This window comes from Sapajus apella, unplaced genomic scaffold (genome assembly GCF_009761245.1).
Source record: "Sapajus apella isolate SASKATOON/1434 unplaced genomic scaffold, GSC_monkey_1.0 scaffold44, whole genome shotgun sequence".
NCBI lineage: Eukaryota > Metazoa > Chordata > Mammalia > Primates > Cebidae > Sapajus > Sapajus apella.
This window is the reverse complement of record NW_022436984.1, coordinates 7,211,217-7,223,043: the sequence shown is the minus strand read 5'-3', so window position 1 is coordinate 7,223,043 and position 11,827 is coordinate 7,211,217. Positions and strand designations below refer to the sequence as shown.

Below are 11,827 nucleotides of genomic sequence, written 5' to 3'. Positions count from 1 at the left end.
ACAAGAGCGAAACTCCGTCTCAAAAAAAAAAAAAAAAAAAAAATTATTCTGAGATTAAGGCATTTTATCTCCAGAAATCCCTTATCTGCCTAAAAGTAGAGCCTCCCAAAAGAACTAATTGTCATAAATCCTCTCTCCAGAAGCAACTATAATATCAGAGACTAGGAGTGAGTTGGGTACCACATCTAAATGGACATTGACACAAGACTCGAACCTTCTGTCTGTTCTCCATAGAGCTCATTTATGCTTCTAAAAAGTTATTTGATTTTCCATAATGCCTTTCTGTTCCTCCCCTTTATCTATTAAAATGGCACATAAGCCCCAAATTCTAATAACTCCTTTGAGTTACTCATCACTGTACACTCTCCTGTGTATGTACTTTGCAAGCATAAATAAACTCTGCTTTTTCTTTTGGTAATCTGTCTTTCATCAGTTTAATTCACAAGCCCCCAGTTACTAACCCTGAGTGTGTATAGGAAAAGCTTTTTCCTCCTCTATAGTTCTCAGACAGAGGCCTAATTTGTTTTGGGTACACACAGAGATTTCTACTCAACAATGTGAACACAAACAGATCTAAAAACACATAACTTCTTTTGTATGTCCAGGCCTCAAATCCTTCCTTCTATTGGCCCTATTATTTGGTAGCATATGACCTTCAATAGGTGTTTAGTCTCTGATTTAAAAAATTCAAAATTATGATAGCTGCCTCTGGTTCCAAAGTTGAGGCACCAGTTACCTAGGAACAGACTGTCTTGTTAAGTGAGCTATCTCTTGAATGGCAGGTATGCAGCCATTGTCCTGGGAGAAGATGGAACAGAATCCCATGGGCTTGATAAAGGAGTCCCCACCTAAGACTCCCTTGAATGCACTACTCAAAAGGAGGAATTGACCACTTTCCCTAAGGATCCCAAGACCCAAGAGGTGGGGGAAGGTGTGGATACTGAAGCCCCATTTGACCCAGGTGGACCTGGGTGGCTTAGGCAGTAGTTCATTGGTTAAAAAAGATGTCATGAGCCTAAAAGTGGAAAAACTGCAAGGAAACAGGGTAGCATAGGCTCAACTGAAAGGTAAAGTGTGGAGGTTGACCCTGATACAGAGTGGGGCTGCGTCTGGAGCCCCTGTAGATCTGTAGCCAGACAGTGTCAGGACATGGGGTTGGGCATGTAAATGTAACCTTGGAGCCCAACCCCAGGTCATCAATAGCAGCTTTTGCCAAGATCTGTGGCAGGAAGGTCATCACTGAAAGAATGGACAAGGGTTCATCAGGCTATCCAAGATATTCAACAGCATAACTGAGTGACAGCATCCAAAGCAACCATCAAGTAATGGGCTGATTGGACTTCCCACCTTGCTCTCTGCCTGATGTGTGGAACCACTAAAGCTTCAGTCCAAAGATTCTTGGGCAACTGGAAAGAACAGAAGAAAACAAAAGTGAGAGATATTTAAGTTCTTGACAAGTAAGGTGTGTGGAGATGAAAATATGAAGTGATTTTTTCACCCAAGCTGGTGAAACAGGTCATATCAATTACACACAAAAAAATTAAGTCACCGGGCGTGGTGGCTCACTCCTGTAATCTCAGCACTTTGGGAGGCCGAGGCAGGCAGATCACCTGAGGTCAGGAGTTCAAGACCAGCCTGGCCAACGTGGTGAAACCCTGTCTTAAAAAAAAAGAAAAGAAAAGAAAAGAAAATTATTTAAGTCATTTGAGCTAATAAAAGTATATCTCACAACTATTTATTTAAATAAGATTGTTAATCATTTTAAAATCATGAAGTCTAGCAGTCATACAACTCCCCACTCCATTCATACCAGTGGGGGAAAAAGGCTAACTGATTTAAGAAAAACATCTCATAAATATTTTTCCCCTTTAGGAATATAGAGATGTGAATTTCAGCATTATTATGAGGGCAAAAAAAAAAAAAAAAAAGAAAACTAATCAGAATTACATGTTTCTCTTTGAAGATTACTTTCATGGGATATAGCACCATTTGCTAAAGTCTCTGCAATTTTACAAGTTCTCTTTGTTTCAATTTTGCTTCCAAGGGCAGATTAATATTGGCAAGAAACAAGTTAGAAACAGTTATAAATATTCACAGGAATCTATTTTATTGCACAGAAAAGCAAGATTAGGAGTCTAATGAATGTTTCTAGTGTTTTATCAAATTAGATTATTCAAATGTTTTTAATGATACAGAAAGCACTCTCACCCAAAAGCTGCAAAACAGAGAAGATCTCTCTTTCTCTTCTTCCCAAGCCTCCTTCCTTAAATAGAAATATTTGTACTCACTAGAAATCTAAGCCAAAAGAAGGTTGTAGAGGTCAATTTTATTGTTAGAAAGGGGGTGAGAAATGAATAAAGTTTTACTTGGTAACAGTGAAATAAAGGGAATATGGCATAGGGGAGAAAAAAACTTTACTTCCTTAGATTTAGTAAGTAAGATCTGTAAATTAAACTGACAAAATACAAGTAAACAGGAGAAAAGGTATACAAATTTCATTGATGTTAATATATATATATATATATATATATATATATTTTAAAGACGGGGTTTCACCATGTTGGTCAGGCTGGTCTTGAACTCCCGACCTCAGGTGATCTGCCTGCCTTGGCCTCCAAAGTGCTTGGATTACAGGTGTGAGCCACCACGCCCGGCCTGATGTTAATATTTTTATGTGTACAGGGGCTTCACAGAAAAGAAGTGAAAATCCAAAGAAGGAGTTAGAATCAAGGCTTATATACCATTTTAACCAAGGGCAATGAATTATGGAGAAGTGATGAGACAAAGGAAAAGAGGCTTGGGCTTCTAGAGCCAATAAATGTGGAAAAATGACTAGGAAATATATGGAGGAGACTAGTGGAAGATAAGGGTTATTTTAGTAAGGTTTGTTTATACAGACTCATCTCAGTGCCAGCTGTCTCATCTTCAGTGATAAGGGTTGCTCCCCTTAATCTGGTACAAGAGACTACGGACATGTATACCCCACTTTTAGGCAGTAAAAGGGAGGGCAGAGAGTTCTTGTGTTTGCTGTATCTTAACTGCCTTCAGCTCAAAATAATCAATATGCCAAAATATCATATTTGGGGGTGGCATATTCCGATACTTTTCAATACTATTACTCTTTCAATTTACTAGGTTAGGAATTTTAAAATTACTTTAGGTGACATGCAAATTAGATAACCCATAAAAAGATGGTGTGCTGGCTCAAACCTGTAATCCCAGCACTTTGGGAGGCTGAGGCAGGACGATCACTTGAGTCCAAGAGTTTGAGATCAGCCTAAGCAACTCAGGGAGACACTATCCCTACAAAAATAAAAAAATTAGCCAGGCATGGTAGTATGCACCTATAGTCTCAGCTACTTGGGAAGCTGAGGTGGGAGAGTTGCTTGAGCCCAGGAAGACAAGCAGTGAACTGTGACAGTGCTACTGATTGCACTTCAGCCTGGGTGACAGAGTGAAACCTGTCTCAAAAAATAATAATAATAATAATTAAACATATCTTATGACCCTACAGCCCTCCTTATATGTAATTATCTAAAAGAAATGAAGATATAGAAATATTGGCTGACTCTCTTTTCAGACTCAGTCCACCCACACCTAGGTGAATAAAAAAAAAAAGAAATGTAGATTCACCCACAAAGACTTATACAAGAATATTAATAATATAGAATACATACCAAAAAGTGCACGTCATAGGTGTACAGATTGATGCATTTTCAGAGAATGACAATGAAAACAACACTAAGATCAAGAGAAAGAGCATTACAACCATTCTCAGAAATCCCATAATTTTCCCTTCTCAATTACTAGCCCCCCAATGGTTGCCTGTCTTGACTTCAGTGATGGTAAACTAGTTTTGCCTGTTTTTAATGATTATATAAATGGAATCATACACTATGTACTCTTTTGTATCTCGCTTTTGTTACTCAACTTCATGTTTATCAAACTCGTCAATATTGTTGTGTGAAGTTGTTGTTCATTCTCATTTATGTAGAGTATGATTCCAATATATAGGTGCATATATGGCTGTTTTTCAGAATAACTGTTCACAGAGCAGAAGGAATACCCATGTCTGTGAGATACAGAGTCTGAGCTGACACAGGTATGAAGGTAACCGAAATGCCATCATGCCTACCACATTTTAGCATGGGAGCATATGGAGACCAAAGAATAAATGAAGTTATAAATCAAGTCCATCTCACCGTTAGTCAGATAAACACACTCTCTGCTCATATCCCCAGCCCCTAAGTGTATGATAGGGATGGCTATACTCAGCAGCTGAAAAAATGCCTCCCATTAGCTCTCTGACCTATTAAGTAAGAGCCTTTCTGGTGGGAAACACACAGAAGAAGCCTCTGAAAATGCCACCTTGACTCTTGGCTTCACCCTCTGGGAGGTTCTTCCTTATTCGTCACCCTCCTTGGCCACAGTGGAAGTGGAATTGGATAGAAGCTCCTCCTTGAGTACTGAGAAGTTTTCTCAGGCTACTTCCTGCCCATAGCAGGTTGATGACCCAAGGTCATTGTTACGACTCAATTAGTCATGGGCTTCTTGTTGACCATGTGGTTCCTTTGCCAGATCAACTCCTTTATTTTTTTTTTATTTTTTATGTATTTATTATTTTTTCCTTTTTTTGAGACAGAATCTCACTCTTGCAGGCTGGAGTGCAATGGGGCTACCTTGGCTCACTGCAACCTCTGCCTCCCGGGTTCAAGCAATTCTCCTGCTTCAGCCTTTCAAGCAGCTGAAACTATAGGTGTGCACCACCATGCCCAGCTAATTTTGTGTTTTCAGTAGGGACGGGGTTTTACCACATTGGCCAGGCTGGTCTCAAACTCCTGACCTCAGGTGTCCCACCCATCTCGGCCTCTCAAAGTGCTGGAATTACAGGCATGAGTCACCACACCTGGGCTATGTATTTATTTTTATTAGAGACAGGGTCTTGCCCCATCACCCAGGCTGGAGTACAGTGACGCGATCTTGGCTCACGGCAGCCTCGACCTTTTGGGTTAAAGCGATCTTCCACCTCAGCCTCCCAAGTAGCTAGATTACCATCCTTCCAGCCTCTAAACCTTATCCATACCCTAATACTTTCAATCCTGTCCACTGCCAATCTTCATAAAATATCATTTTATGATATTAAGTCCCACCCTGATGGAGGTAACTCACAGATTTACAGACTTTGCCACTCAACCCCAGATCACTGCAACCTTCACCTCCCGGGCCCATCCTCCCATCTCAGCCTCCTGAGTAGCTGAAACTATAGGTGTGTGCCACCACACCCAGCTAATTTTTGCATTTTTTTGTGAAGACAGGGTTTTTTCATGGTGTCCAAGCTGGTCTCAAGCCCCTGGGCTCAAGCCATCCACCTGCCTCAGCCTCCCAAATTACGTGAATTACAGGCATGAGCTACCACACCCGGCTCCAATTGTTTATTTGATAATTCCATTTGAATTTCTCAAAGAAATGTTTCAAAATGCTTCCACATATCCAAAACTGATCTCATGATCTTGTTCCATAAATCTTGTCTTTTTCTATGGCTCCATATAGCAGCTGAAAGGCATCATCCTCCATTCAGTCACACAAAAGTCATCCTAGGGGCTCATTCTTCATACCCAATCTTGCTCAATCATCATATCCTAGTGACATCAGTGTCACCATGATGTTGTGCAAGTTTGTCAATGGTAAAAAGCGACCTAGAAGAATCTTCAGACTTTAAAGACATGAAAGGATTAAATGCAAACCTTAATTATGACCCTGTAGTATGTAATATTTTTTAATGTAAAAAAGAAATGTACATGCATGTCATGCAGTATTTTTATTTTCTCAAATCTGTTATTATATTGATAGAATATCTTATGATCAATGTACAATCAATTCAATGCAATCAAAGAAGTATTTTTACATACAGAAAACCCCCTTGATAAAAAATAATAAACAACAAAAATAATGAACACACAAAATGTTGAGAATCAGAAACTATGGATTTGGGTGTTGAAATCAGCCCAATTGTCCCATAGAAATGATATTTAAGATTTTTTGAATAAACATAGAAATTGACCCTCCTGGTTCTTAAAACTTCAAACTTACATTTGTCACATCTGAGTTCCTTCCTGGGGAACTGAAACTCATCAGCTCACCACATCCAGACAATGAGGCATCAGATCGTTCACTCATCATGATTGCTTCCTTTTCCCTCTCTAATCCTGGAGCCAATCTCCCCCTGTAGCTACATCACTTCCTCCACTGTATAAAGGCCCCCAATTTTAGTCAGTCAGAGAGACAGATTTGAGAATGCTCTTCTATCTCCTTGGCTGCAACAACCGATTAAAGTCTTCTTCCCTGGCAATACTTTTTATCTCAGTGATTGGCTTTCTGTGTGGCAAGTAATGGGACCTAGATTGAACCCGTGGCATTTCAATAACAGTATCAGTTCATCACCTTTAATGGGCTGGAGCAGATCAGTTCACACAAACCAGAAACTGTCTTTCCTAAGTAACTCTACTGCCCAGGATATATGTCTGATGAACAATTATAGATGGTGAATCAAACCAAACAAATTATCAGTCTTTGATGGTCCTCATTAGTGAATCCTGGAGCCAGTCTATTCCTATCTCTTAGCATACCTCCTGACATCACTTCTGGAGTAACTGTGGTGCCCAACCTACTGACATTTTCATCCATAGTCTTCCCATTTCCAAAGCCACTATAATAACAGGAGCCTTTTCTTCCTGATTACCACCTCCCCCTAACCCTTTCCAGGACTTTGGGTCATTAAACAGGCTTCCTTGTAGTCTAAATGTCTGTCATACCCCTATAGTGGTGGTAATTCTTTTTTTTTTTTCCTACACTTCTTTATTCTCACTTTTCCTTCTTTATGAATCAGGCCCAGTTTTCCTTTGAACTAGGCCAAAAGTCCACTTAAATGTCATTGTCTTATAATATGCTCAGAATCCTTCCTCTGTAAAAATAAGTAATTTAAAATCTAAGCTGTTGGAACTTTAAAATATCTGAGCCTTAAGGGAATGTGATTACGGGACCTGAGTCAACATAAGCAGGCCCCTGTCACCTAGGCTAATGTAATCTTTGTTTCTTTGTTATAGATTAACATTTTTCCTTGCCTACATTGTTTTGTAAAAGACAGTAAATAACTGAAGGGCACCAGGGAAAACCCTTATTGATCTTCATTATAGATTATCTTTTCTTCTTCTTTTCTTACACAAAGGCTTCATGACTATCACATTGTCTAAGATGCAATGTTAAACACACTCTATTAAATTGGAAAGGAAAAGAAAAACAAACAGTACAGAAAAGAAAACAAACTGTAACTAATTAAATTTTTGTAGGGAGGGTAGGTGTTGAGCCCAAAGGGAGCAGAGTAGAACTGCTTTGCAACTGTCTGAGCATACTCACTGCAGCCCTGGCTGGGGTTCCAAGGCTTACATGACAAAAGCTTTAGTATTGTTATCTATACTAACGCTTTTCAGTAGAGTATTTAAGCAGACTATGTCCTATAAGGTAAATAATGAATTTTAGGATAAAAAGTGCAATTCTCGGCTTTAAAAGTAGATATTTGAAAGCATTAGTTTAGGAACTTGTAGCCCACAAAAAAATTAGGATTTAGTCTACACCGCATAAAAAAATAAAAACTTAAGAACATCTAACAAGTGTACTATAGTTTTTAAAACATAATTTTTCTCTCTCCAGTTTTCCATTTTTACTAAAGACAAATCATAGTAGGACCGATTTCCTTTATTATACTTGGCCTGATTATTTGTATAAAGTACATCAAGAACAATTATTATTCCTATAGGTTTTATAAATTGGCTTTTATAGAACTATGTTCCATAAGGAATTTCAGATAAGACTGTTTTAAGCTGAGTCCAGCCATGGGTTGGTACACTTAAATACCTTTGAGTTGCGTAAATTCCTCTCAAAGTCCCAAGATAATTTGAGGCTCCTGGGCCTGTTAGAAAGTGACATTCTTTACTTACCACAGGTCAGGACAAAACCACATTTGCAAAATTATGATTGAAACAGTGAAAGAGACCTAACTTAACCAAGTCCATCTTGCTTCTAACTCCAAGCTGTCCTTGTTCATTCCTGCATGTAGGCTGAACTAAGGGAGAAACATAGTTTATAGTTTAAACAAAAATGGTAACAACCCTCTCCCAAAGCAAACCTCCTTCTTGCCTGAGGACTACATTGCCTTTGTAGGACTAATTTAGCCATGAGATTAGAAATTATGGTTTAGGAGTCAGGCAGCTGGAGACTACAGAATTCTGACCCTCCCTAAACCTGTCCTAAAATCAGTTCTTGAGACTTTTTTCAGACCCTGCACTTGATGGATCAGCTGGCTCAAACCAGATCATTAAAAAACCGATCTTATGGCCCCCACCCAGGAACTGACTCTGCATAAGAAGACAGCTTTTATTCCCTGTGATTTCATCTCTGACCAATAAGCACTCTTAGCTCAATGGCTTCCCCGATCCACAAAGTTGTCCTTAAAATCTCTGCTCCCCAAATGCTCAGGGACACTGATTTGAGTAATAATAAAACTCCAGTCTCTAGCACAGCCGGCTCTTCATGAATTATTCTTTCTCTCTTGAAATTCCCCTGTCTTGATGAATCAGTTCTGTCTAGACAGTGGGCAAGATGAACCCCTTGGATGATTACAAGAACTCCTGTACATGAATTGTGTAGACAAGGTATGAGGCCAGTTTTCCCAAGGGTTTTTATTGGCTCTATAAGTCAAGTTTGATTCCTTAAAGGAAAGCATGCCATTCCGGTAAAAGCCTTGGTGAAACAACCAGTTTCTTCATAAGTTAAGAATACTCACAAGTAGTCTCCAAATTCTGGAGAAATCAGGTAGACAGAAAAAAATGTGCTCCAAATTTTATTCACAGGAATATGTTTCACTCAATTGTCAAAAGCTGTATATAGCTCAAAAGAAAAGTCTTCTTGGCTCTGGAAAAGAAAAAAGGTCAGCAATGTTTTAAGAAAAAAGTAAAAAAAAAAAAGATTACTTCAGATTTCTATTAGTTTAGTCCATTCAGTTAACTTTTGTTGTGTTTGATATCGAATATTTATATTTGGCAGTTAGTAATTATCTTAGTTCTCTCATGTGGGCATCAACAGTGGCAAGAAGACAAAATGAAGAAAAACAGTTCAGTTGACTGAGAAGAAAAACTTTTTTTCTTTTTTTTTGGAAAAAACGTTGATTCAAGAAGAGAAAAAAGTAAAGGTCTTTTAAATACATCTAGCTTGGATATCCAATTTTAATTAAGCCAGTTTTAACCACAGAGCTCTTTTGTTAAAAAAAAAAGTCTTTTTAAAATCTCTTATTACCAGACTCTAGCCAGGGCAGTCAATATTTCTGGCCTTTGAATTCTACCCAGGTAACCTCCCACATGAAATTAGTAAGTCTTAACTAAGGTTTTAACGTAACCATGAACACATAAGATTTTTTGTTTTTGTTTTTGTTTTAACGGAGTCTTCTTCTGTTGCCCAGGCTGGAATGCAGTGGCACGATCTCACTGCAACCTCTGCCTACCTGGTTCAAAAGATTCTTCTGTCTCAGCCTCCCAAGTAGCTGGGACTACAGGCATGTACCACCATGCGCGGCTAATTTTTTGTATTTTTAGTAGAGATGGGGTTTCACCATATTTGCCAGGCTGGTCTCAAACTCCTGACCTCATGATCTGCCTGCCTCAGCCTCCCAAAATGCTGGGATTACAGGCGTGAGCCACCACGCGTGGCCTTGAACACAAGTATTTTCAAGAGATGTTAAGCAGTTTTTCTTTTTCTTTCTTTTTTTTTTTTTTTTTAACATGATTTAGAATCTTCCCAAGATTAGTTCAGAGAAAGGAAAATTCAAGACAGGAAATCAGAAGCTATTCATGGGGAGAGGGGAGGAACCTCAATACATGGGAAAGTTATACAAATAATAAACCAGAAAGGAATCATTTGGAAGCCAAGAATTGAACCTGGGCCACCATTGTCAAAAGATAAAGCACTGGCTGGGTGTCGTGGCTCACGCCTGTAATCCCAGCACTTTGGGAGCCCGAGGCAGGTGGATCATGAGGTCAGGGATTTGAGACCAGCCTGACCAACATGGTGAAACCCTGTCTCTACTAAAAATACAAAAATTAGCCTGGCGTGGTGGTGTGTGCCTGTAATCCCAACTTCTCAGGAGGCTGAGGCAGGAGAATCACTTGAACCTGGGAGGTGGAGGTTGCAGTAAGCCAAGACCTCTCAGGAGCCAAACTGAGACAGAAACCCCATGGTGGAGCTACAGACACCCCCTGCAACGAGGCTACAGACAGACACTCCACCATGGGGCTAGAGAACCAGTCAGGAAAAGGAAGGAGGCATTAGCAGTACCTAGGATACTCACCAACCCAGACACCCACAATGGGCCTACAGACAGACACCCTGTGATGGGGATACATTTATGGGATGTCTCCCCAGGACTATTTATCCGTTGCAATTAGCACCTTGCACACTGGGTTGGCAACACCCCACCAGTAGAAAGAGTACCAGAGTTGGCCCCCAGTCCAAGAGAACTAGGGGGCTGCTTGGGCTGGCCTCTGAATCCATTGCCGGAGGAAGGCTACTGAACCATGGACATATAGCAACAAGGGCAATCCCAGACGAGCCCCCAGATTTGTAACTGCTCGATAGGTTCACCTTGCCTGCTACCTAGACAATGCCAATTTATTAAGACGGGAATTGCAATAGAAGAAGAGTAATTCATGCAGCGCTGACTATGCAGGAGATAGGAGTTTTATTATTACTTAAATCACTCTCCCTGAAAACTCAGGGATTAGGGTTTTAAAGGATAATTTGGAGGGTAGGGGGCCAATGAATTGGGAGTGCTGATTGGTTGGCTCGGGGATGAAATAATAGGGAGTCGAAGTGGTTCTCTTAGGAAAAAAAAAAAAAAGAAAGAAAGAAAGCTGTTCTCTTATGCTGAGTAGTTCCTAGGTGGGGGCCACAGAACTGGTTGGCAGGTCCAGCTGGGACCATCTGGTTGCTAGAAATGCAAAACCTTCAAAAGACATCTCAAAAGGCCAAGCTTAGGTTCACAACAGTGATGTTACCTTTAAAAGTAACTGAAAAAGTTGTGACTCTTTTTTCTTTTTAATTAAAAAAAATATGGTACGCTTCACAAATTTGTGTGTTATCCTTGCTCAGGGGCCATGCTAATCATCTCTGTATCGTTCCAATTTTAGTACGAGAAGTTGTGACTCTTATGACCTCTGGAATAATGGCTGTTAATATTTAGAATTCCAGCCCCTCATTCTAACTTGGTGGCTGGTGGTCTTTCATTCATTTTACAAGGACAGTTTAGCTTTTCGTAAGGGATATTACTTAAACTATAAACTAAGTTCCTTCCCAAGGCTAGTTTGGCCTATGGCCATGAATAAGCAAGGACAGCTTAAAGGTTACAAGCAAGATGGAGTTGGTTAGGTCTGATATCTTTCCCTGTCATAATTTCCTTAGTTATAATTTTCCAAAGGCAGTTTCAAAATTGTTTCAGGTATGTGTGTGTGTGTGTTCCTGAGTGTACTGAGACATAACATAAAATGAGTTTCTTATTGATTGACATGAGCTTTTTAAACAATGTTAGAATTGGCCTAGATCAGTGGTTCCTAAATTATGGTCCCTGATCCAGCCGCATTAGAATTACCTGGGACCTAGTGATCATAAGAATTGCAAATTTGGGGACTTCATCCTGGACCTACTGAATAGGGGCAGGGCCTGGAAACCTGTGTTTCAAAAAACCTCCAGATAATTCTGATCAATGTTAGTGTTATAAGTAAAA

The 11,827-nt window shown here is 39.7% G+C and overlaps 1 non-coding gene across 1 annotated transcript; it reads right to left on the bottom strand.

Annotated features, from left to right (window-relative positions):
• Positions 1-11,151: 11,151 nt before the first annotated feature.
• On the bottom strand, positions 11,152-11,262 carry LOC116524336. The gene has a single exon (XR_004257284.1). It is a non-coding gene; the product is annotated as a U6 spliceosomal RNA (small nuclear RNA).
• Between the last annotated feature and the right edge of the window lie 565 nt (positions 11,263-11,827).